A 27,489-nucleotide genomic window follows, 5' to 3' on the forward strand; every position below is an offset into this window, starting at 1 on the left:
AATCGGCCGAACTTCCAACTTAACCTGCTTATGGACAACAAGTAAAAGCGTGCTAAGTTCGGCCGGGCCGAATCTTATATAACCTCCACCATAGATCGCATTTGTCGAGTTCTTTTCCCGGCATCTTTTCTTAAGCAAACAAAGGATATAAGAAAAGATTTGCTCTGCTATTAGAGCGATTTCAAGATATGGTCCGGTTTGGACCACAATTAAATTATATGTTGGAGACCCGTGTAAAATGTCAGCCAATTCGAATAAGAATTGCGCCCTTTGGGGGCTTAAGAAGTAAAATGGAGAGATCGATTTATATGGGAGCTGTATCAGGCTATAGACCGATTCGATTTATAAGGCAGCTGTATCAGGCTATAGACCGATTCAGACTGATAAACACGTATGTTGATGGTCATAAGAGAATCCGTCGTATAAAATTTTAGGCAAATCAGATAATAATTGCGGCCTCTAGAGGCTCAAGAAGTCAAGATCCCAGATTGGTTTATATAGCAGCTATATCAGGTTATGAACCGATTTCAACCTTATTTGACACAGTAGTTGAAAGTAAGAATAAGATACGTCTTGCAAAATTTCATTCCAATCGGATAAGAATTGCACACTCTAGAGGCTCAAGAAGTCAAGAACCAAGATTGGTTTATATGGCAGCTATATCAGGTTATGAACCGATTTGAACCATACTAGGCACAGTTGTTGGATATCACAACAAAACACGTCGTGCAAAATTTCATCCAAATCGGATAAGAATTGCGCACTCTAGAGGCTCAAGAATTCAAGACCCAAGATCGGTTTATATGTCAGCTATATCAGGTTATGAACCGATTTGAACCATACTAGCCACAGTTGTTGGATATCATAACAAAACACGTCGTGCAAAATTTCATCCAAATCGGATAAGAATTGCGCACTCTAGAGGCTCAAGAATTCAAGACCCAAGATCGGTTTTATGGCAGCTATATGAAAACATGAACCGATATGGCCCATTTACAATACCAACTGGCCTACACTAATAAGAAGTATTTGTACAAAATTTCAAAGCGCCTAGCTTTGCTCCTTCGGAAGTTAGCGTGCTTTCGACAGATGGACGGACAGATGGACGGACATGGCTAGATCGATAGATAAAATGTCGTGACGATCAAAAATATGTATACTTTATGGTGTCTCAGACGAATATTTCGAGTAGTTACAAACATAATGACGAAATTAGTATACCCCCCATCCTATGGTGGAGGGTATAAAAAAAGAATCTGTGCAAAGTTTCAGTTTAATATCGCTATTCTTAAAGACTGTAGCGTGATTTCAACAGACAAACGAACAGACGGACGGACATGTCTAGATCGCCTACTTCAATGCTGTATTCTGTAAAAATGTAAGATTTTAACATTTACTTTCCTAAGTCTTAAAAATACTTGTTCGATATCAAATAAACTTCAAGTCTTAGAACAATTTTATTCATTCACTTTTGCAGCCAGACTCTAATACTATTTTGCCTTAAACTAAAATTAGGTGTACTATAAATCATTATCATAATAACTTGCAGCCCTTATTTAAGGAGGCCCATAGAATTCCACAGCAAAAATGTAATGAATATGAATTTGCTTTATAACAAAATGAGTTTCATGAGTTTCGGCAAAAAGGACACTGTAATGCATGAATTTGAGTTGTCATTGCAGGCAAAGGCGGGGAAGTTTATAAAATTAAAACACCTACATACACAACCATGTCCTCCCACATTGTATGGTCACACTTAGCCATACTGTAGTGTGCGTGTGTGTGTGTGTATGAGAGTGCATTACATGAACATGTTGTGTAAGTTATTCATCGCATTGTTAAGCTGTCGGACACATTTAAATGCAATTTCATGCAATTTATTGCATGCCAAGTAAAACATATTTATTTATTTATATAAAACATGTGAATACACAGAGATATTTAATACTACAATATATAGAAATTTGCAGCAGTGTGTGTGTTCGTGTGTGTGAATGGGTGAGCCCTCTTTCAATCTCTTTCATTTAAATAAACACTTTAAATAGATTGGCATTTATTGCTTTATCCACTTTTTTATTCGAGCAAATAAATAGTCATGTATCATAGAAACAACAAATGGTGTTGGACGTCGGAAGACCAATATCTCTCATCCAGTCTTTAATATTGTAGGGCAAACGCCTACAGAATAGCAAGAAGACACTAAAGTTTATTATTATGTTATTATTATGCTACTTAATGTTTGCGAGTATGTACTACCATCCGTCCCACGCTATTAAGGGGATTTTTTTTTTGCAAAAAGGGAAACGCATATCCTATTTTTTCTTAATTTTTTCCTTTTGATCCCAATAAACAAAATGCGATATATTATGACGGTGGTCTAGTTATAACCGGTGCCAACATGACGTCGAAAGTTGTATGTAGTACGTTCTTTGGTAACCAGTTGAGGATTTCAGGGCCTAGCATGAAATATGTAGACAAAGTACATAATTATATGAAACTAGCTGATTAGGGCCTGATCCGCTACGCCTTCTTTTATAATACATGGAACATAATTATCTCTTGTATATTTATTTTCGACAATTAAAGAGCTAAGAAAGTGGTATATGTATGTCGCTTGACTTACAGCATAGCAATATAAATGGCTTTATGTGAATGCTATGTGAGCTTTATTGGTCTATGAATATGCTCGGAGGGTTTAGGGTAATTTGGAATGGATGTACGCTGCACTCCATTCTTAAAAGACTTTGTTAGAGCCCGATATTGTCATGAGGGTTTTGGGTGAAAGTAGGACCCCAGGGTGGTGGTTGGTGTGTTTAGAGGTGTGGACTCCAGGGCCCCAGGGTGGTGGTTGGTGGGTTTAGGGGTGTGAACTCCGTGAACAGACACGTGGTCCCGAAAGTGGGTATCAATTTCGTCCTCTACTCCCAAATACTTTTCATTTAAGCCCCATAACACCATGGTCGATAAGTAAGTATGTCCGATTTAAGGGTGTTATGGGTAGTGTGTTGGTTCCCCATACACTTAGCCCTGAAAAAATATCAGCATCGTGCTCCTATCTCAAATACCATTTATTTAAACCCCATATTGCTATTGGTTTAAGGGGTGTGTATTGGATGATGAGTCCCCCAAACACTTGGCCCCAAAATTTGATATCAAATTCGTTTTCATTATCTCCAATACCTTTCATTTAAACCCCATATTGACATGGTCAGCAAATTTGTCGGATTTAGGGATGTTTTGGGGAGTGGGGTGGTCCCCCAAACACTAAGCATTGAAAAATATCAACATCGAGCTCTTCTTTAAAATATCATTTATTTGAACCCCATTTTGCAATTGGTTTAAGGGGACCAAACACTTGGACCCAAAATTGAATATCAAATTCATTTTCTACTCACAAATACCTTTCGTTTGAGTCCCTTTTTGCAATAGTCTGCAAATATTCCGGTTGGTCTCTTTGAGCCCAAAATTGTTATGATGAGCAAATACGTCCTATTTGGGGGTTGGTGTGGGACGTCCCCTTGACAGTTGGTCCCGAATGTTGATATCAGACTCGTGCTCTACTTCCAAACATCTTTCATTGCAGCCCCATATTTCCATAGTCGGCAGGCATGTAACTGTACCATGTGCCACTACTGTGGCTGTGAAAAAATGTACGGTTTGACTATGAACTTCTTCTTGATTCGGCTTAGCCATGCCCGTTTGTCTGCGTTTCCTTTCTGTACTGATAGCCCGCCTGTCGTTTTTTTTTTTTTTGTCATCATGGTGGAGATTTATTACCCAATCCAATTTAGCCACACATCAATTATCGGCCCAAAGGCAAACGCTACAAATTATGTGCGAAAATTGATTTAGATTTAGATGTAATTTGCCCGATTTAAATTTTTGAAAGACGTAGTTATTATACCCACCACCATAGAATGGGGGTATACTTATCTAGTCATTCCATTTGTAACACCTCGAAGTATTCGTCCAAGACCCAAGATCCTCTCGACGTTCTGAGTCGATCTAGCTATGTCCGTCCATCCGTCCGAAATTACATTAGAGGTCGAACACGTAAAGCTAGCCGCTTGAAATTATGCACAGATACTAAATAGTGATGAAGGTCGTTGGGGATTGTAAATGGGCAATATCGGTTCAGATTTAGATATAGCTCCCATATAAACCGACCTCCCAATTCGATTTCTTGAGCCCCTGGAAGCCACAATTTTTAATCCGATTTGGCTGAAATTTTGGTGGTGGTGGTGCTATATCCGATGTTCCAGGCAGTGTGGATTACTCCCTACTTGAGCCGCTTTTTGATAAAAATTACTATACCACTTTTCCCGAAAGAACCGATTGGAACTACGATATCCCTGGTAACAGAAGTTATATAGACTTCTATACGGATGGTTCCAAAGTAAACGACCAGGTAGGCTTTGGCATGTACTCCATAGATCTTGAACTGGTTATATCGAAAAGTTTACCCGACCACTGCAGTGTGTATCAAGCAGAGATCCTTGCAATTAAGGAAGTGGTGGAATGGCTAAGATATAATATAAGATTGGCTTAAATATCTTCTCAGACAGCCAGGCAGCCATTAAATCCGTGGAGAACGTATTTCTGAACACAAAAACCGGCCCCGACTGTCACAGATCTCTCAACGAGATGGCTGAACAGTTCAAAATTCACCTATTCTGGTTGCTGGGTCACAGAGATAACCCAGGGAATTCTAAAGCAGACGAGCTTGCGAGACTAGGAACTACCCTACACATTCCAGGGACACTGGAATCTGTGGGTCTACAACTAGCTACATGAAGGCAAAGTTTTCGGGACCAAGCCCGAAGGGCAACGAATGATAGATGGTCACAAAGAGGGGGCTGTGAACATTCCAAAACTATATGGCCTTATCTAGACTTGAAGAGGTCTGCTGCTTTGCTGTCATTGGCTAGAACAGACGTCTCAGTCATTGTATCCGTCATGACAGGTCACTGTCTAATCGGAAAACATGCTGACAGAATGAAGGTTGCAAGCAACGACTTTTACAGAAGCTGTAGGGACAAGGAGGAAGAAGAGGCGTTTGCAAGTTGTTGGGCTTTTTAAAGCGATCAGGAAGGTTCAACGGTAGAACAAGAAGGCATCTTCCTTCTTCTGTTTCTGTGGTATCACAATGGACGAAAACGTTTAATTGAGTCTGATGGCAGACTGCCACTTAAACCTAACCTAACCTAGCTCTTTCTGGTTGGTATGTACGGGACACTTGTGCAACTCACTAAAACGGCAGAACGTTCTATATGGTAGTTACATATTTCTAAATATTGTCCGATATGAAACACTTTTGGTTCAAATATCAGCGGATCTTGTGCAACTCACATTTTCAAAATTCACCATAATTGTACAAACACGTCAGTTTTTTTGAGCTTAAAACCTCACATCTGCACACCGGTCTATATAACAGCTATATCTTAATGTGGTCCGATATGGATCATATTTGGTTCTGGGGCCTATTGCATCTCGTTGATCTAAATGTCAATGAGATCAAATAATAAATAGGGCTATTATGAGCGTAAGATCATAAATTGGCAGATCGGTCTATAATGGCAAAAATGCACATTTTTCCATGAATATCCATTAAACAACAGGGTGCAAACTTCTTAAGTCAATGAGTTCTATCCGAAACAAGCTTAAGCTCAATGATAAGAGAAAACATTTTAATGGCCGATTCCGAACAGCATTCTTCCGCTACCTCGTTGGTTTTAAATAGTTAAGCTGATAACCCATACCATCATCAGGAATTGGTTGTGGAGCATCTTAGCCTCTGGCACAATACGAAACAAATAGAATTTCGATCTGAAGCACGAACGTAGCACCTTGCTAACAGTGAGATGGGCTTTGCCTACTGGACCTTTTTCATAGCAGGTTCGAACATACCCGGTGAAGATTCGCAAATTATGAACCGTATCGTCAACATTACAAGAATCAGTTCTTAATTTTTTTTCCGTTTATATTTAGCCTTTTTACATGCCCTATGTGGATGGACATGTTCCAAAAGCTTTCTCTCCAGTTGATTACTATCAAATTAATTGAGCTCATTTTATTCAAATTGAGCCGGAGTTTGTTTTTAAGCTTCAGTTGCCGCTCTCTCAGTTGCAAATATTTTTTCTGGATTTAGATTGGTTTTGTTTTTTTTTTGTCTGTGTTGCTCTTGACTAAGCTTTGTGCAAATGCGTACAAAAACTTATTATGAACGGAAACACAGCTTACTTCCGCTTTGCTGCTCATTGGCATTTGGCTGAATCGGCAGTGCAGTGTTTTTTTGTTGTTTTGTTCGTTCATACTGGCGAATAACGGGGGTGGTTGTGCTGTCGGTCTTGGTGAGAGCTACGGTTGTCATTGTTGCTTGCTTGTTTATTTCGTACAAATGTTCATTTTATGGTCGAAACCATTAAGGACCAAACAAACCCAAAGTGATAGCCACACCAGCACTAATACACCAACACCAGCACTAATACACCAACAGTGCTCCAAACATCAACACCAGCTGCCGTGCAAACAAACACTGATGTGCCTGCCTGGCTGTAAATGAGGCATCGTTGTGGTGCCGGTGTTTATGTAGGTTTATTAAAAATGTGTAATTTATTTAGTAAAATGTTCTGGCAAATATTTGCTCTTGTATTTTCTGGTGTATACTTTTTTCGGTGTTGCTTGCTTAGCTTTAAGGCTATGTGAGAATGTTAAATAAAACGAAAATATCTGGAGTCTGGAGAGTCATAATGGCCGTAGTGACATGGGCACAGCAAATGATTTGTTCATTGGTAGTTATAGTAAGCCAACAAATCTAATTAAATTTAACTCAGTTTGATTCTCTCACTATTTGCATCGCAAAATACAGCTGGCAACCCATCAAACGAAATCAATAGTTGTGAAAGTTCTCAAAATTGTATTCTTTATTTCTATAGGAAGAAATTCACTTAAATTCTTTTCTGAATCTGAAGAATCTGACAACTTGCCTATGTTCTCATCCCCTCATTCATACAAATTTTCAAGGAATAAAAAGCCCAAAGTCGAACTCCTTTGCTTGCCAATGGAGTACACATCAGCATCTGCACAAGTCGTTAATTGAAACCTTGCAACCTTTAGTCAATCACGATGTTTTACAATCAGTCAGGTGACGCTATAAGACTTCAGTTTTAGCCAAAAATAGCAAGGTGGTAGACCTCCTCATATGTACATTGACAGTTCAGTTCACCTGGAATGTCTTAGGTAATTTTTAGTCTTACAAGGTCGTCTGCTCTACAGTTCCATTGGATATCTCTATGGCCCGGCATCCAGAAGATATGACCAATTCAGCCAATTCAATATCTGTGACAGTTGACTGTAGTTAGCCGTGCTATGGGTGCAGGAACCTTGAATATGTCGCAAAGGACAGCTTGGTGATGGTAGTTGTAGAAAAGGGATAATAACAGGGCTGCATACCTATCATCTATCATCTCCGATTGCGGAAATGCCTGGGCCTCCCCCACTTTGTGACGATGCAGGCAGGTATCGGGGCCGATACAAACTAATTGCTTCCTGTGATCAGATTATAGGGATCTGTCCAGGCGCAGAACTGGATCTAATCAAAAAGGAAGATATTCCTTCTCGCTCAATATCACAGGTATGTATACAAAGGGTTCCCTCTCATCCTAACTCCATTCTAAGGGAATGTAATCTCTATCTTCCAATCACCGACTGAAATATTGATAGATTGGATTAGGCTAACAGCGATCGGAAACAAGTAGTATACGTACACAACTACGACTGTCTCGCAGACCTCAATAAGCTTGAAGGAGTTGTATAGACAAATTGAATCTGAATCAGGAGACGACCCAGCAGTCGTTATTGAACACTTGTCTGAGGAACTTTAGACCACACCTCTAAAGCCTGGCGGATAGCACAAGATTGAAAATCCCCCTGCCAATATCAAAACAAGAGGAGAGACGGGATCCGGTTGATTTTTGTGTCCCAATTAATGACCAAGTTTACAGGCCCGATTTTGGTGGCCTACTGTCTGACCGTAATCACCTTGTTCTAGGAGAATTTAATCCGTATCACCTTTCATAGCATTCTTCCCCAGGTAACGACCGGCGGAGTATAGCTTTGGCAGAGTCTCCATGTTTTGTACGGTGAATGAGAATGGACCCACCAGAACAACGAGGAGATTCAGTAACTAGCCAAACATTTCCATTCCTTTCCTTGGTCTCCTGATTGACATATCCTGGCAAGCCGTAATTTCTTTGGGATCAGAGGCTCAATTCTTTTTCAATGAAATCAATAAATTAAAGTTGTTTTATTTTTTTTCATAGCATTTCTGATACCTGTATTGGGTAAACACAAAATCAAAAAGTCATTTTGTCAGCTTGCTTTCATATGAAAACGAATATGAATTTTTTTTTTTTTTCATTTCATGTTTTCATATAAAAAGGGTTGAGCCCCGGACCACCTCCCCATAATACTAACCTTCGGTCGACCACCGGACTTGATAACCTCTGAACGCCGCACCATTTTGAAAACTCTTATAATACCCAATGTCTGAAAGATTGGCAGAGTGATTCTGTTACTGAAGCCTGGAAAGGACCCAAGTACGCAGAAGTCGTACAGTCCGAACTCCCTTCACCCAACAGTAAGCAAGAGGCCACTTCTACCAACTCACGATGGAGAATTTCTATTCGCCGAACATCAGTATGGATTTCAAAGACATATTTGCTGTGGCTTCAATCAGCCTAGTCCATGCTATAGGAGGGTCTAAGGGCACTGGACCTATCAAAGGCATTTGACATGATCAGCCATGCCAAACCAATTGAGGACATCGCCAACACGTCTCTCCAGCCTGGCCCGAAACGCTGGGTCGCTAATTATCTGCCAGTCATTTGTGGAATTTAGAGATAAGAAGTGGAAACAACTTATTGTGAAACAGGGGAGTTCCACAGGACGGGTTGTTATATTTGTAACATCTACCTATTCTCCATTCCACCCCTTCCAGTCGTCATAGAGATCGTAGCATATGCGGACGATTGTACCATCATGGCATCAAGCACCCACACATTGATGGTGTCATCAATGCGATAGGTTAAACTTCTACACCTAGAAAAACTAGTCTGCTGATATCGGCAAACACAGTCTGCTGATATTAAATTAAAAATTTTGAACTTTTTAAAAATCCATGTAAAATTTTTGAACTTTGAAACAACAATTGACGCATTTCGTCGTTAATATTTTAATAATTTAAAAATTATCAAATTGTAGAAAATTTTAAAAAATTTAAGTAATGTGCTTGTAAAATTGAAAAATAAGAATGAATATAAAAATTTTTAAATATTTTTGAAATTTTTGAGCTTTCTTTAACTTTTTAAAATTTGAAAACGGCAGGAAATGTTTGCTGTTTTAGCAACAAATTACTGCTGTCCCATTTTCACCAGACTTTCTGCTGTTTCAGCTAACAAAGCAAATTTCTCTGAGTGTACCTCAACGCTGCAAGAGATTTGAAGATATCTACCGCCAAATCTTCATCCACATTGTTCACTGTGATAGTCGATGAAAAAGCGATTCCGACCATCCGGTGTCTCAAAATACTTGGTGTCACATTTGACAGCTCTTATTTTCGGTAAGGTCCTCAAGTCACTTACCGGCAGCACTTGAGGTGCTAAAAAGAAACCTTGACCACGTACAATACAATCGGCCGGTCTGTGGTAAGTTATGCAACGCCATTGTGGTGTCATCAGCTATGTGACACTCAGTGAAATAATACTCAGATCTATCAGAATGCTGCTCTTCGAATTGCGACGGGCTGTCCGCTCAGTTGTCACGTGAACCACCTCCATCGGGAGACAATGATACTAACCGTTCGAAGATATATCTACAGGTTGTCTAAGCAACAACTTCTGGGCTGTTATCGCAGTAACTATCCAAATCATCATATGGTGGATAGGTGTTTGTCGCCCTGAGGCCTGAAGGTGGATCTGCATTATTTAGAGCAAGAGGTTCAGCGCTACATTAGTGAACCCCTAGATCAAACAGCATAGCAAGTGGGCCTAGACAGCATTCATGCAGACACGGTAGCAGATGCGGTGAATAGCTAAGACATTAGTTGGAAGTCGATTCCACTTATGAATGGTTCGGTCGAAAAACTAATTTTCTCGGTAATGCATGGTTCGGTCGATTGGCCAAGCAATTACAAACGGGTGTGAGTTCCTGACAAGTCTTGTATTCCTGGTGAACATCCTAACGTCAGGGATAAGAATACGAATATTCCTGAAACATACGCCATGAAAATAACGATAGAGCAATACAATGCTACCCACATTCCCACGATGTTCAAGAGAAGTAATAGAGTTGTATACCCTACTGTCCCCAATCTACACCATCGCTCTCCGTTGAACCCGGTCAAGTAGCTCCAAGGATGATTTTGGAGCTCCTGCCTATATATGAGAGTTATATTCCATCCTCGGCCTGATGTAGGTAGTATAGATATTGAGAAGATCAGAAAAGGTGAAATATTTCTTGCACCCAAACACTTGAATGCTTCTTTCGACACTTCGACTACGTGTTTTGACCAACGGACATCACATTGTTTCTTCATACCCAGAACATCAAAAGCATCTGACTGTTCAATATCTATACCGTCGATAGATATCGATGATTGAAGTGGATCAGTGAATCTCTTGTGAGACAAGAAACTGCACTGCGTCTTCTGTGCGTTAAAGTCTACTCTGTTCATTCTACCCCACTCGGAAATGGCCAACAAATCCTGGGAGAGCGTCTCATCTATAATGCGCCTCCTGTCCACAATTTCTTGAGAACTGGGCCTATGGTCGAATGAATATGAATGACACAGACTACTGTCGTCGGAAAATGAGTAGACTGAAGTCTGACCCAATCGATCGTCAATGAAAATAGGAAAAAGGGAAGGGGAAAGGACAGAGCCTTGTGGCACACCTGCGGTCAATGTATACTCATCTGATGAGAACCCATCTACAATACAACAACTCGTATAGTTCGATCTCTGAGAAAGCTCGATATAAATCGAACGAAGTTATTACCGACTCCAAAAGCGACAAGCCTATATAAAAGTGCACCGTGCCAGACCCTATCAAATGCCTCGGGGATATCCAGAGCCACGACCTTACTCTCACCAAACTGGTGGGTAGAGCGACTCCATCGTTCCGACAAAAATGCCATTAGGTCTCCCATTGCGCGATTTCTGCGGAACCCATACTGTCTGTCGCTAAGAAGGCCATTGGACTCTAAGTATCTCATAAGATGATGGTTAACCACGCTCTCCATACCCTTGGAGAGCGCAGAGCACATTGGCCGGTAATTCGCTGGGTTGTTCGTCTGTTCAACCTGTTCCCAAATGGAATGTGCATGGAAAAATTTGCATTTTACTGAAAGATTATGTCCCCCTCTCCAAATGTCTTTAACATTTGTGCCGCTCAGATCTATAGATCAAAAGATGTGGGGTTATATCTGCTAAGGTCCACAGGGGCCTCATCTCTTAGAAGTGACTATTGAAATGTCCGTGTATCCCTTAACCCTTTAAGTTTGAGTAGACTTTTTTTGTTTGTAAAAAATAATTAAACACTTTTTACCGTTTTTAATTTTACTTTATTATTTTTTTTTTTTTCAAAAACTTGTCTATTGCTATCTATGAAATTAGTTATACACAAAAATGTCACTTTGTTTACCTCTAACTTCCCACCCTTATTGTCTTGCTAAAAGTTCGGTGTCAATTAAAATTAAAGTTCTATATTTGAAAATTCTTCTATCGGTTTACTGCATTGACACCAGCTATTGTGCATAGGATTAAAATGCATAGTGATTTAGTAGGCAGCTGTACTATCATCGGCGCAAATCCGGCATGACACTAAAACACACGTTATTACACGGATGCGAAAATAATTTGTCAATTTGTGTTGGAATAAACTGTCGTTGATAAGCTAAAATGTCTCATTAAAATGAACACTAAGTGCGAACACATAAATTTAAATTGCCAAAAACTATCTGAGTACAGGTGCATTAAAACCATATACATATACCCATAAGTATTAGTTAATCAGAGTATGTTTAAATGAGATTGTGATATGTATATTTTCGAGTATTAACCCCCGTATATATATTTCAAAACCTCGAAAATGTTTTTGTCCGCAATACATTTAAACAATAGCTAGATCATTGTTTAATAAACCAACAGGATTTTATAATATATCGAGTTCTTTCTGTAACGTACAGGTAGTATATAACAATGCGACAGGACAAGTCTTTTATGCAGACAACCAGATTAAAAGGAAAAACTATGCTAGGAAAAGAAGGATAGGACCCATTGATTGGGCTAAAAAGCAGTCGACTGGGGGTTAGTGTCTTTTCCATAACCCTTTCCTACGAATGTGCGACATAATAAAAATGTTTGTAGACTCTTACTGATAATGTCCAATATGGGCAAACTCATCAGGAACTTATAAAAATAAACAAGTAAAAGCGTGCTAAGTTCGGCCGGGCCGAATTTTATATACCCTCCACCCAGGATTTCATTTGTCAAGTTTTTTGGCCGATATCTCGATTTGTCTGTTGGAGACCAAAGTGGAATTCATTGTGCAAAATTTCAGCCAAGTTCGATAGGAATTGCGCCCTGTAGTGGCTAAAGAAATAAAATCGGGAGATCTGTTTATATGGGAGAAATAATAAATTATGGACCGATTGGGACCATATTTAAAACATATATTGAAAATCATGGAAGAAACTTCAGTCAAATCGGACAAGAATTGCTCCCTCTAGAGGCTCAAGAATTATGAACTGGAGATCGCTTTATATGGGACCTACATCTGGTTGTGAACCGATTTCGACCATACTTGGCACAGTTATTGAAAGTCAAAACAAAAGACCTCATGCAAAATTTTAGCCAAATAATTCAATACTTACGCCCTCTAGCGGCTCAAGAAGTGAAGATCCGTGATCGGTTTATGTAGGAGCTATATCAGGTAATGAACCGATTTGGACTGTACTATGCACAGTTGTTGATGGTCAAACCAAAATATTTCATGCAAAATTTCAGCCAATTCAGATATTAATTGAGCCCTCTAGAGCCTCAAGAAGGCAAGATCCAGCATAGATTTATATAGAAGCTATATCAAAACAAGGACCAACATAGCCGCTTTACAATCCCAACCGACTCACAGACTAAAAGGAGGTGTTCGTGCAAAATTTCAAGCGCCTAGCTTTATTCCCTTGAAAGTTAGCGTACTTTCGACAGGCGGAAAGACGGGCGGACAGGGCTAAATCGACTTTGAATGTCAAGACGGTCAAGAATATGTATACTTCATTGGATCTCAGATTAACATTTTGGTGTGAAACAAACTGAATGACGAAATTAGTATACCCCTATGCTATGGTGGAGGGTATAACAAAATCTTATTTATACCCATCACCGAAGGATGGAGGTATATTCATTTTGTCATTTGCAACACATCGAAACATCCATTTCCGACCCTATAAAGTATATATATTATTGATCAGCGTAAAAATCTAAGACGATCTAGCCATGTACGTCTGTTATTGAAATCACGTTACAGTCTTTAAAAATAGAGATATTCAGCTGAAACTTTGCACTTTTTTGTCCATAAGCATGAAAAATTCGAAGATGGGCTATATCGGACTATATCGTAATATAGCCCCAATATAGACCGATCCGCCGATTTAGCGTCTTATGCCCTTAAAAGCCACATTTGTTATCCGATTTTGCTGAAATTTGAGACAGTGAGTTGTGTTAGGCCAGTCGACATCCCACTTCAATTTGGCTCAGATCGGTTCAGATTTGGATATAGCTGCCATACAGAACGATCTCTCGATATAATGTTTTGGGCCCATAAAAGGAGCATTTATTGTCCGATTTCGCCAAAATATGGGACAGTGAGTTGTGTTAGGCCCTTCGACAGCCCACTTCAAGTTGGCCCAGATCGGTTCAGATTTGGATAAAGCTGTCGTATAGACCGATCTCTCGATTTAAGGTTTGTGATCCATAAAAGGCGCATTTATTGTCCGATTTCGCCAAAATATGGGACAGTGAGTTGTGTTAGGCCCTTCGACAGCCCACTTCAAGTTGGCGCAGATTGGTTCAGATTTGGATAAAGCTGTCGTATAGACCGATCTCTCGATTTAAGGTTTGTGATCCATAAAAGGCGCATTTATGGTCCGATTTCGCCGAAATTTGGAACAGGAAGTTGTATTAGACCCTTTGACAGCCCACTTCAAGTTGGCTCAGATCGGTTCAGATTTGGATATAGCTGCCATATAGACCGATCCCTCGATTTAAAGTCTTGGCCCTATAAAAAGCGCATTTGAATCCAATTTCGCTGAAATTTGAAACAGTAACTATATTTGAATTTGGCTACCAAACATACCAATATATTGTTCTACAAAATTGAACAATGACTTGTACTTATGAGACCTCTCAATATCCGTGTCGAATTTGGTCCAAATCGGACCATATTTCGATAAAGCTGCTATGGGGGCATAGATTATGCATTTTTCACCGGATTATGACGAAAGGTGGTTTGTATTTATACCAGAGGTTGTGGGTATGCAAAATTCGGCCCGGTCGAACTTTACGCCTTTTTACTTGTTCGCCGTATTTCCGTTATAGAACTGTCACATAAACATTTTTTTAGGCTCCATAAGGTTTTGCGAATGAGGCCGTTACACTATCAGTTTAAATTAGGCCATATCATTATCTGCACCAATTATGATGATGATTTTGATGACTTTGGCGGAGGTTTTCAGTAGAGTACATAAATAATGGGAGCAATATGTCAATTGGAATCAATTTTAATGAAGTGTGTCAGGGATATGGTGATAAATAAAAAAAACACAAAATTTTGAGCAGATCTGTAATAATTGGTACGATCTTATATGCGATTCATACATATATTAGGAATTATATCCTTGTCTGATCCGATTTCGTCAAGACATAGTGGCAGCGGTAGAAGAAAATATTCTACACATTTTTGAGATCAAATAAAAAGGTTGTAAAAGCCCTAGAATTGAAAATAGCATCGCCCTATTTTCATTTACATGGATGCTATAATTAAATGTGCACCGATTTCTTTTAAATTCTGTAAAAATTTCAACTGCCATAAAAAAAATCCTACAAGCCAAATTTTTTAAGGATCGGTGGAGTTATAACCACATTATTGCAGTATTCACTAAAATCGGACGAATGTATATGGGGAGCTATGTCCAAATCTGAACCGATGTCGACCAAATTATATACACACAGTAATAGTCATAGAAGACATTGTGCAAAATTTGATGATGGTCTGTTGATGGTCATATGTATATATGAGAGCTACATCTAAATCTTAACCGAGATCTCAAAAAAATTACTTAATTAATTCCAAGAGAAAATTTTGAGTGCAAATTTTCCTGAAGATCAGTTGGCAAATTACCAAACTATTGCAATATTGGTCCAAATCGGAGGAACACATATATCTAGGCTTCAAATTTCAAGAAAATCGGATCAAAAATGCGATCTGCACTTTAATGTTATACGAAGATGTTTCCGACATTTTGTTGAAAACTAGCTTTCCAGCGTGCCCGTGAAATATGATGTGAGCGACATAAAACCCCGATATACTGGAAATACAATATTAAGAAAATTATTTTTCATTTTCGTACATTTGTTTAAGAAGACCTCCAATACCAAATTTGAATGTCCAATTTTGGTATACTCTTTCCAACGTTTCGGCCTGTATCTCCCGAATAAATCCTTCAATATTGTCTTTCAATGAGTCAATTGAAGCGGGCTTGTCTGTATAGACATGAAAATAGCCTAAAGGCGTTAAACCGCACGATCTAGGAGAGCAATTGACCGGTCCCGAACATGAAATAAAATGTTCACCGAACTCGCCTCTCAATAAGTCCATTGTTACGCGTGCTGTGTGGCATGTGGCATCGTCTTGTGGAAACCACATGTCATGCAAGTCAAGCTCTTGCATTTTGGGCAAAAAAAAAAAATGGATATCATCACCATCACCATCCACAGTTACGTTACGATTCCCATCATCTTTGAAGAAGTACTATCCAATGATACCACCAGCCCATAAACCGCACCTAACCTTGACATTTTCGGGATGCATTGGTAGCTCTTGCAATGATTCTAGCGGATCTTCACGAAATCCACAAGTCTGTTTATTTACGTACCCATTGAGCCAAAAATTAGTTTCGTCGCTGAACACAATTTTTTTAATAAAAAAGTGGATCTATTAGGTACCTTGATGATACTATGCATAGTATCATCAATTGGATACCTTCTTACTTTTCAATCAACATATATCTCAATTAACTGTTTTGCTCAAGTTTCCAAAAGTCCATAAACCTAATTTCAATATACAATAATAGATCGCTTCTTTTCTTATTTATCATTGCAGAACGAGGACAAACTTCAGAATGTAAGTATGTCATAATAAATCTAATTATAATTTTAAAATTAAAACATTACAAATATACATAAATGCAAAAAGTATGCCTACAATTGTGCTACTTGCATAACCACAACCGTAACAACAGATTGCACACATTTGAATTTCATTAAAAACTATGCAAAATGTTCAAACTTTCATATACGACAAAGCAAATCAAAAGGATGTGCACTAAATGCAAAATGCCTTTATGGTTGGCAGAGAGAGAAGTGGCATCAGTGTGCATAACTATGACAGGTATCCACTTAAGCTAAACTATAAAAATACGAGATAAATTCCTCTGCTTAGATTGCATCAACTTAAGGATCAACTCTGTCAGGAGTAATTCCAGGCTAGATCCTCATGCAATTGGGTATGCATAGCCATGGATGGGTAGACTAAAGTAAAATAGGATGAGTACACACTTAGACAAAGCACACTCCGAGCAATATCCTTGCAAAATTGAGTATAGGCATTTATATGCTCGAGAAAATATACCCGATTGAGGTGGGAGAATCATACAAACGCTTTATAGGCAAAAAATTTGTTTAGACAATGGAAAAAACTTCTTCAGGTTTCTTCATGTGGGACACAGATTGGCTTCAAACGGAAATGCGTAAATGTCTCAACGTTAAGTGATAGAATTCAACAGTCTTTTTTGATATCCTCTTTAGTGGATATGTGGCTTCTGATGCAATAGGGTGGAGAGAAATACAAGAATTTTTAATGTCAGAAAATTCTGTTATTCGTGCTACATTTGTTTCTCTGTTTCTTTGAAATTAAGCAATAAATACGTTTTTTAATTTTTTAATATCCTGAACTGAAAGATCTGTGTATATGGCAGATATATCTAAATCTAGTTTGATCTGCATCATATTCTGATCATATTCATGACTGGAGGCTTAATACAAGTCACAGTGAAATCGGATAATAAAGGTAACTTTTAAGGGTTTCAGACACTTAACCAGCAATTATCTAAATAAAGTCAGATCTGAATCAAATTTTGGTCGAATGTCAGGAGACTAAAAAAACAACTCACTTTTTCCAATTTCAGCGCGAAATCGTATAATAAATGCAGCTTTTATGGGTTTCAGACCCTTAATTGCAGATCGATCTTTATGGCTTCTATATCCAAATATGGACCGATTTGGCTCGTTCAAAAACTTAACCTGTGTGCAGCAAAAAGACGTATCTATGCCTAATTTTAGCTCAATATCTCCATTTATGAAGGCTGTAGCGTGATTACAACTGACAGACACATGGACATCGTTAAATCGTCATAGAATTTCACAACGATCCAAGTGATGGAAAGACTTTCATTGCATAATCAAAAGATATACGAGCCAACAACGAGTCGAAATTATTAAAATTTATTACCGAAATTCGGAGTCAGTGGCCTCAATATTAAGAGTATGAGGCTCATTTCTCACTGAATGGCTTCGTCAATAAGCTAAATATACGTTATTGGTCGGACAGCGATCCATACGTACTTCATGAGTCATCATTGCATCCCGAAAAAATTACGGCTTTGTGCGGTTCATGGGCCGGCGGCGTCATTGGGCAGTAGCGTTGGCAGGTAGCGTTTCCTGTTCACAGTAGCGTGCCGATCTTGATCATCACGGAAGAAGTTCCGTGATGATCAAGACCGGCACGCTACTGTGAACAGGAAACGCTACCTTCAATGATAATATGGCCTTATGCTTGAAAACCGTCGAAGATTGGGTTCAGCGTCTGGACTTCTGCAAGCGTTTCTGTGGTAGCCATGCAAAGGAAATAGAGTTCCATACATAATGATATCGAACGAACTTTCACAGAAATAAAGAATTTCTTTGATATCCACAACCGTTTTTGGTTTTTATACCCTCTGTATGTCGAAAGCACGCTTACTTCGAAAGGAGTAAAGCTAGCCGCTTAAAATTTTGCACAAATACTTATAATTAGTGTAGGTCGGTTGGTATTGTAAATGGGCCATATAGGTTCATGTTTTGATATAGCTGCCATATAAACCGATCTTCAATCTTGACTTCTTGAGCCACTAAGGGGCGCAATTCTTATCCGATTTGATTAAACTTTTGCACGAAGTAGTTTGTTATCTTATCAAACAACTTTGCCAAGTATGGTTCAAATCGGACCATAACCATATATAGCTGCCATATAAACCGATCTTGAATCTTGACTTCTTGAGCCACTAGAGGGTGCAAATCTTATCCGATTTGAATGAATCGATGTAATGAGTCATTTGCCGTAAAGTCCTGACTTGACACCGAATGACTTCTTTTTATTCCCGTACGTAAAAAATAAAATGAGAGGTCGACGTTTCTCGACACCTTGGGTATAAGGTCTTGATTTATTGAGCCTCCAGAGAGCGTAATTCATATTCGATTGGAATGAAATTTTGCACGACGTGTTTTGCTATGACGTCCAACTACTGTGCTAAATATGGTTCAAATCGGTCAATAACCTAATATAGCTGCCATATAAACCGATCTTGAATCTTGACTTCTTGAGCCACTAGAGGGCGCAATTCTTATCCGATTTGAATGAAATTTTGAACGAAGTATTTTATGATGATATCCAATAACTGTGCCAAGTATGGTTTAAATCGGTCCATAACCTGATATAGCTGTCGTATAAACCGACCTGGGGACTTGGCTTCTTAAGCTTTTACAGGGCGTAATTCCTATCCGATTTGGTTGAAATTTTGCATGACGTATTTTATTATGACTTACAACAACTGCTGCCATGTAACCCGATCTTGAATCTTGACTTCCTGAGCCACTAGAGGGCGCAATTCTTATCCGATTTAAAATTTTCCACGAAGTATTTTATGATGATATCCTATAACTGTGCCAAATAAGGTTCAAATCGGTTCATAACCTGATATAGCTGTCATATAAACCGACCTGGGATCTTGACTTCCTGAGCCTCTAGAGGTCGCAATTATTATTCGAATTGCCTGAAATTTTGTACGACGGATCCTCTCATTGCCATCAACGCCATCAATGTTTATTATGGTGTGAATCGGTATATAGCCTGATATAGGTCCCATATAAATCGATCTCTCTATTTAAGTTCTTGGGCCCCCAAAGGGCGCAATTCTTATTCGAATTGGCTGACATTTTACACAGATCTCCAACATATAATTTAATTGTGGTCCGAACCGGATCATATCTTGACATCGCTCTAATAGCTGAGAAAATCTTTTATCTTTTTTTTTGCCTAAGAAGAGATGCCGGGAAAAGAACTCGACAAATGGTGGAGGGTATATAAGATTCGGCCCGGCCGAACTTAGCACACTTTTACTTTACTTTTATTTAGATTTCGATATATCCCACTATTTCAAAATGTTTGCTTTAGCTCTCCTTTTTGGTACAATCTTATCAATATATAAGGAATATGTGTGTACATGCCGCGAACGCCGATTGAGTCTTCTCATCTTTTCGACCCCCCAACGTATAGAATCCTTACAAGGAATTTCCTTTATAATTTAATAACTTGAGAATGTGGCTCCTTAAGGGGATTGTCGATAAATGTTTATATTATTTTGAATTGTTATTCCCACTCCTGTTGCTAAGTTTTGGATTTTCCTGCAGAATGTTTATGTTTCGCCATCTAAGACTGAATAAGCTTACATTTGTGGTGTTTGTTTTGCATACTGTTCAGCATACCCTTGGCAGACAATCAAGTATATTGCCTTATCGACGAGAATTTCTTGAAATAACGCGGAGCAAATTTTTTTGGCATAATATCCTTAAAGGATAACATATGGAAAGCCATTTTACGCAGAACGAATTTGTATGTTCTTAAGTACTTGGTGTATGGGCGACATGAACGCAGCATATAATAACAATGAAGGCAAGTACATGAAATTTCTGTGCGTTCAACCTCTAGACCAAATAAAGGTAATTCGCAATATAAAAATACGTGTATGTAATGGGACAATTGATGATGCCAATGTTCATGTTCTTTTTAATGGAAGACTTATTTGAATTGTGTCTTTAATGTTTGGAATGAATATGACAATTTCGATCGCTCTCTGATTCCAAGTCGCTCTTTGTTCTTAAGTTTATCTTTAAATAATACGAGCTTAACTTGGTATCGATTTTAAGCTTTGACTTAGGTCGTTACCTAGTTGCTTAACGAAATTCCCAACTATATCCTAAACCACTGCTCTCATGCACTCATATACTTTGCAAATTAGCTTGGAACGTCAGCGTGGTACCAATTGGTACATTGGTCAGTAACGATGCCCATTAACATCAAAGAGAGAAATGAGAGTAATTAATCATCTAGGCCACACGGTAGCTTCCGTGGAGGCCTAGATATATAATGTCTGGTATCATTCCCCTCTAACCTAATTAAAGCTACACAGCCTACTTGTCCCAAACAAATGCACTAAACAATGTGGTTCAAAGACGTCTTCGAAAGGAAGGCTAACAAGCAAAAGCGTGCTAAGTTCGACCGGGCCTAATCTTATATACCCTCTACCATAGATCGCAATTGTCGAGTTCTTTTCCCGATATCTCCTTTTAGCTAAACAAAGGACAAATGAAAATAATTGATTTAATTTTTGAGCTATATTAAGTTATAGTCCGATTCGGTTCATAATTGAATTGAATGTTGGAGACCATAGTAGAAGTCATTGTGTAAAATTTCAGCCAATTCGAGTAAGAATTGCGCCCTTTAGGAGCTCAAAAAGTAAAATAGAGAGATCGGTTTATGGGGGAGCTGTATAAAGATATATACCTATTCGAACCATATTTGACATGTATATTGAAGGTTATACCATATTCCACACAGTTGTTAAAATTCATAACAAAACACCTCATGCAAAATTTCAGCCAAAGCGTATAAGAATTGCGCCCTCTAGTGGCACAAGAAGTCAAGATCCAAGATTGGTTTATATGGCAGCTATATCAGGTTATGGACAGATTTAAACCATACTTAGCGGTCATATCGAAACACGTTGTGCAAAATTTCGGCCAAATCGAATAGGAATTGCGCCCTCTACACGCTCAAGAAGTCAAGACCCCAAATAGGTTTATATGACAGCTATATCAGGTTATAGACCGATTTGAAGCATACACAGCTCAGTTGTCAAAAGTCATAATAAAACACTTCATGCAAAATTTCAGCCGAATCGGATAGGAATTGTGCCCTCTACTGGCTCAAGACATCAAGATGCAAGATCGATTTATATGGCAGCTATATCAAAATATGGACCGATATAGCCCATTTACAATCCCAACTGACCTACACTAATAAGAAGTATTTGTGCAAAATGTCAAGCGGCTAGCTTAACTTCTTCGAAAGTTAGCGTGCTTTCGACTGACAGACGGACGGACATGGCAATGAGAACCTAAAGTGGAACTCCTTCTGACTGCCAGTGCGGGACATACACACACATAAGTTGTTCTATAATCTTTTCTTCTTCGATGTCCTCACAGTCGTTGACTTTCAGCCTGTCAGCATGTTTTCCGATCAGACAGTGACCTGTCATGACTGACACATTGGCTGTTCTAGCCAATGACAGAAAAGCAGTAGACATCTTCATGCCTAGATTAGAGAGATCTGCGACAGTCGAAGGCGGTTTTTGTGTTCTCCAGGAATGAATGGCTGTCTGGCTATCTGTAAAAATATTTACGTCAATCGTGGTAATGACATTATTTCATAGTTATTCCACCACTTCCTTAATTGCAAGGATCTCTGCTTGATACACACTGCAGTGGTCGGGTAACATCTTCGATATAACCAGTTCTAGATCTTTAGAGTACACTCCAAAGCACACTTTTTCGTTTAGTTTGGAACCATTCGTATAGAAATCTATGTAACTTCTGTTACCAAGGATATCGTAGTTCCAATTGGTTCTATCAGAAATAGTGGTACAGTACTTTTTATCAAAGAGTGGCTCGGGTAGGGTGTAATCCACATTGCCTGAAACATCGGACATTGTATCAAGGATAACACAGTGTCCGTAGTTGCCACATAACTCTGCAGAAACCAGTTACTTAACCAGTAACTTAAGGTCTGAATGTGGCATCTCTGAATCGTGTGCCATATACAGGGAAGGCTGCCAAAAAAGATGGTTGTGCTTCAAGTAGTTTGTTTGTGTACTTTTTTATTACAATCCAAAGTGGTGGGTACACTGAAAAAAAATTGGCAAAATATTTAAGATTTTTCTCATTCATTTTTCAAGTTTTTTGCCTGTTAGGGCGAAAATCATTAAATTTTACAATATTTGTTTGTTTCCCTTTTGGGACGAGCTCAATAATCGGAGATGCAAATTGAAAAGGAAAGCCAAAGATAACAACACACACCAGCCACTATGGGACGCGTTTCGTCTTTGGTTAGAAGAATTTTCAACCATATTAGGTGTGATGGCTTCAGTTGTATTGGAATCGTATTAATAGCGAAAACGTATCTATGATACAATTACCACATAACCCACTCTCGACAACCCTGTCTATTAGCTGTACTTTTCCCAATGCATGTACTTTTGTGTAATGACAGACATTCTTTCTGTGACAAATTTCACTTCTTTCGTACTACACATGATTTTGTACATCTGTTGGAAGTTGTGTTGATGGCTTTGAACGCTAAGACAACGGCAATGGCTCTCGCTGTTGTTCCGTGTGCCCAGATTCGAATCCCGGACGGACTCTGCAGAATTCGTCATTTTTCAAAATTTTTGCCTGTTAGGGCGAAGATCATTAAATTTTACAATATTTGTTTGTTTCTCTTTCGAGACGAGCTCAATAATCGGAGATGCATATGGATTTTAACAATTAGAACGAGCAAAGAACCATAACTTTAATATAAAGATGATATATTTAAATATAATTTATAATCCTTAATATGATGGTAAATATTTTTCACCAAATGGAATGTTTTCTTAGAAAGTTGGAATATTGAACATCTTTAAGTGAGGTTTGATATTTAAAAGAACCAAAACTTTAAAATAAAGATGATATATTCAAATTTAATTTAATAATGGATTATCAAAGAAAAATTGCAAATTTTGCACATGAACATTCCATTTAGGAACAGGGGCAAACTTCTCACATATCTATGACTGCAGTCCGATTCAAGTTTTAAAGCTCAATGATAAGGCACCTCCTTTTTTATAACCGAGTCCGAACGGCGGGCCGCAGTGCGACAGCTCTTTGGAGAAAATATTTACATGGCATAGTACCTCACAAATTTTGCCAGCATTAGGAAGGGAAAACCACCGATGAAAATTTTTTCTGATGAACCCGCCAGGATTCGAACCCAGGCGGACATGCTAACCTCTGCGCTACGGTGGCCTCCAATGGATGACTAATAGATGATCATCCATTTAAAATTTTAATCGCTGATTGATTCCTATTCATCTTTACTTTACTTGCTATTAAAAGAAATCCTTCATATGAAGGAAAAAGTTTTTCACCAAATATTTTTCCTTAAAAAATAGGAAAAATAAGTTTGCTATTTAAAATAACCAAAACTTGAAAATTAAGATGATATCCTTAAATTCAATCTACTAATGGATTTTGGTCGATGATTGATTCCTATTTTTTATTTACTTTACTTGCCATTTAACATAAAAAATCCTTAATATGAAGGAAAATAGTTTTCACCATAGGGAATATTTCCTTAAACAGATGGAAAATTTATCATTTTTAAGTGTGCTATTTTTTGGCATGAATTTTTAAAATAAGAACAACATTTTTTTCAGTGTACACAAAATTCACTCAATAAGGCGTTTAAGAAAGTTTGTATTTCAAAACGCTATTAAAATTTCATTTTGGGGATTTATATTTTTTTCTTTAATATTTTTCGTCATCATCATTACAATGAACTAATGCTTACGACCTGACCAGCATTATTGTCTAGTTACCTTTGAAATGTTTGAGGTAGGGGTGAGCACAAGTAAGGACATCATGATACTCAATACAAATAGACTTTGAAAGTTTAAGTTTGTGATAAATCTCTACGTGATTTGTCTCCACTTTCAAAGTGTTTTCAAATGACACATCAAATAAATTCCGAAACACAAATACACACACAAACAGTCACACTCACACACACACACATTCTTAAGGACTTACATACACGATGAATGAGACGTCCCTCACCATTTCCGGTGCTTCAATTTCCTTTCCAAGTGTGACTAGAACAATATTTACCTTTCTTCTTCTGGTGACGTACTGCTCCGGTGTGTGTGTGTGTGGAAGTGCTGTCGACAGATGGAGGAGTATGTTGAAAAAGACGATGATGATTGTTGCTGTATTTTATGATTTGTTTTTCTTTTTATGATTTTTTGTGTGACTTGTTCACAGGTTTCAGCAGCTCAGCGAAACTGAGACAAAAGATTTCAAAAAGAACGGGAAAAGAAATATCCATAAAATACGTCATGTCCGGATTTATTTTCTTTACCTTTTTCTCTCTGCTGTCGGCAGCTATGTTTAGAACAATATGACGTTGTATGTTGACATTTGGCCTTTTTGACTTTTTGTGAGTGTTGGATTTAGTACCCTCTATGCGGTTGGCTGGTTAGATAGGTGAATGATGGTGATTTGTTTGTTTTTTATTTTGTTTATTGTGTCGTAATGATTTTATGGTACACATTTTATTGAGGCGTTTAATGTACAAACAAAATGTTGCCGCAAAATTTGTTTATTGCCGCCATATATGGAACAGGGGTGAATGAATATATGCCACCACAATGGCTTTGGTTGAGTCGAAATTGTTTTATGATTGTTTATGACCTACACATGTTAACATTTCTATTTTAAATTGAAATCACTTTATTATTGTAACAAATGTGCATTAAATGAAATGATTTGGGATACTTGTATCTAAACCGCTCCTTTTTACAGCAACAAATTAGTCTTTTTAACATATAAACTTCACTCTTCAAAAATACTCACTGAAATATCATTATATGAGACCACCGTAGCGCAGAGGTTAGCATGTCCGCCTATGACTCTGAACGTCTGGGCTTGAATACCGGCGAAACCATAAAAAAATTGGCAGCGATGGTTTTCACCTCCTAATGCTGGCAACATTTGTGAGGTACTATGCCATGTAAAACTTCTCTCCAAAGATTGCCGTTTGGACTCGGCTATATAAAGGAGGCCCCTTATCATTCAGCTTGAACTTGAATCGGAGTGCACTCATTGCTATTTGAGCAGTTTGTCTCTATTCCTTAGTGGAATGTTCATGGGCAAAAATATGCATTTGCATCTTTACATGTATAAAAGTGGCAGATGTACTAGAACACAAGCATCATTGATTGATAATTATTTCGCTCAGATTTTCATATAAATTTTTTACAAACGCTATCACTTTTTATATTGTGCTCTCTAACTAGATAGACCAAATAGTGAACTTTCAATCAAACTAGCTTTATTGTTTTTCAAAATGTTCCCCTTTAAGATTTATACACTTTTGCACGCGTTTGAACCAATTGTCTAAGCACTGGACAATTGGTTCAAACGTACGCAAGTTTGCGAACGGGATTAAAAAGAAGTCATTCGGTGCCAAGTCAGGACTATACGGCGGATGACTCATCAAATCGATGTTTTGAGTGCTCAACAATGGAGATATTTCGTATTTTCGGAGCATTTCCTTCGACCAATCGACAGGAGACAAATTGTGTGAGATCCAAAGCGAACATATTTTTTTTGGTGGTCAAATGTTTATGCAATATTGAATGTATGTTGGTCCCACTAATGCCTAAGGTTGTCTCAATCTCTCTTGCAATATCAGTTGGAGCACAACATCAATGTTTTTAGGAAATTCGTCTTGGAGTAACCTACGGCCTCGGTTAAATTCACCATACAATCGATAAATACTGGTCCTTGATGGAGCTTCATCGTCAAAAATTGAATTAAGTTCATCGATGCACTGTTGTTGAGTAAATCAACGTGGAAAGTTGTAAAAAATAAACAGCACAAATAGCGCTCCTATGTCAAAGAGTTCTAAGTATGTATAACCTCAAAAATATCAAGATTTACGATAGAGCTGTCAGTTGACAGATTGCAAAACAAGGGTTGTCCAATCCCGAAATATGAATGGCAACCCTCGTATATACTAAATATCCCGGCCGGGCCGGGATACCCACCACCTTGGGTTTTTACGTAAAGCGCCTGTTTTGTCATAATCCGGTGAAAAATGCATAATTTATTCCCCAATAGCAGCTTTATCAAAATATGGTCCGATTTGGACCAAATACGACACGGATATTGAGAGGTCTAATAAGTACAATCCATTGTTTAATTTTATAGAACAAAATATTGGTCTTTTTGGTAGCCATATCCACATATATACCGATCTCAACCATATACCACACGGATATTGAAAAGCCTAACATAAGTCACTGTCAAATTTCAGCGATATCGGATTATAAAATAATAAATCTATAATGCAACTATATCCAAATCGGAACCAAATTGAAAACGTATGTAGAAGGGCCTAACACAACTCACTGCCCCAAATTACGGCAAAATCTGACAATAAATGCGCCTTTTATGGGCCCAAAACCTTAATTCGAGAGATCGGTCTGTATGGTAGCTATATATGAATCTGGACCGATCTAGGAAATTGAAGAAATTTGTCGAAGAGCCTAATACAACTCACTGTCCTAAATTTCGGCGAAAGCGTACAATAAATGCGCAGTTTATGGGCCAAAGACCTTAAATCAAGTGATCGGTCTATATGGCAGCTATATCCAAGTCTGGACCGATCTGAGGCAAATTGAAGAAGAATGTCAAAGGGCCTGATTTAACTCACTGTCCCAAATTTTGGCGACAACGGTCAAAAAATGCGCCTTTTATGGGTCCAAAACCTTAAATCGAGAGATCTTTCTGTATGGCAGCTATATCCAAATCTGAGCCAAATTGAAGAATGATATCACATGACCTAACACAACTCACTTTCCCAAATTTCGGCGCCATCGGACAATAAATGCGCCTTTTATGGGCCCAAAACCTTAAATCGAGAGATCGTTCTATATGGCAGCTATATCAAAATCTGGTCCGATCTG

The 27,489-nt window shown here is 38.3% G+C and overlaps 1 long non-coding RNA gene across 2 annotated transcripts in view; it reads left to right on the top strand.

Annotated features, from left to right (window-relative positions):
• Nucleotides 1–27,489, top strand: part of LOC106084905 (uncharacterized) — a 417,203-nt gene that overhangs the window by 196,893 nt on the left and 192,821 nt on the right. For both annotated transcript variants that reach the window (XR_009398537.1, XR_009398536.1), the window contains exon 7: nt 16,434–16,454. This is a non-coding gene — a long non-coding RNA (uncharacterized LOC106084905). The remainder of the gene's footprint in view (nt 1–16,433; nt 16,455–27,489) is intronic.

The sequence above is a fragment of the Stomoxys calcitrans genome, chromosome 5 (assembly GCF_963082655.1).
Source record: "Stomoxys calcitrans chromosome 5, idStoCalc2.1, whole genome shotgun sequence".
NCBI lineage: Eukaryota > Metazoa > Arthropoda > Insecta > Diptera > Muscidae > Stomoxys > Stomoxys calcitrans.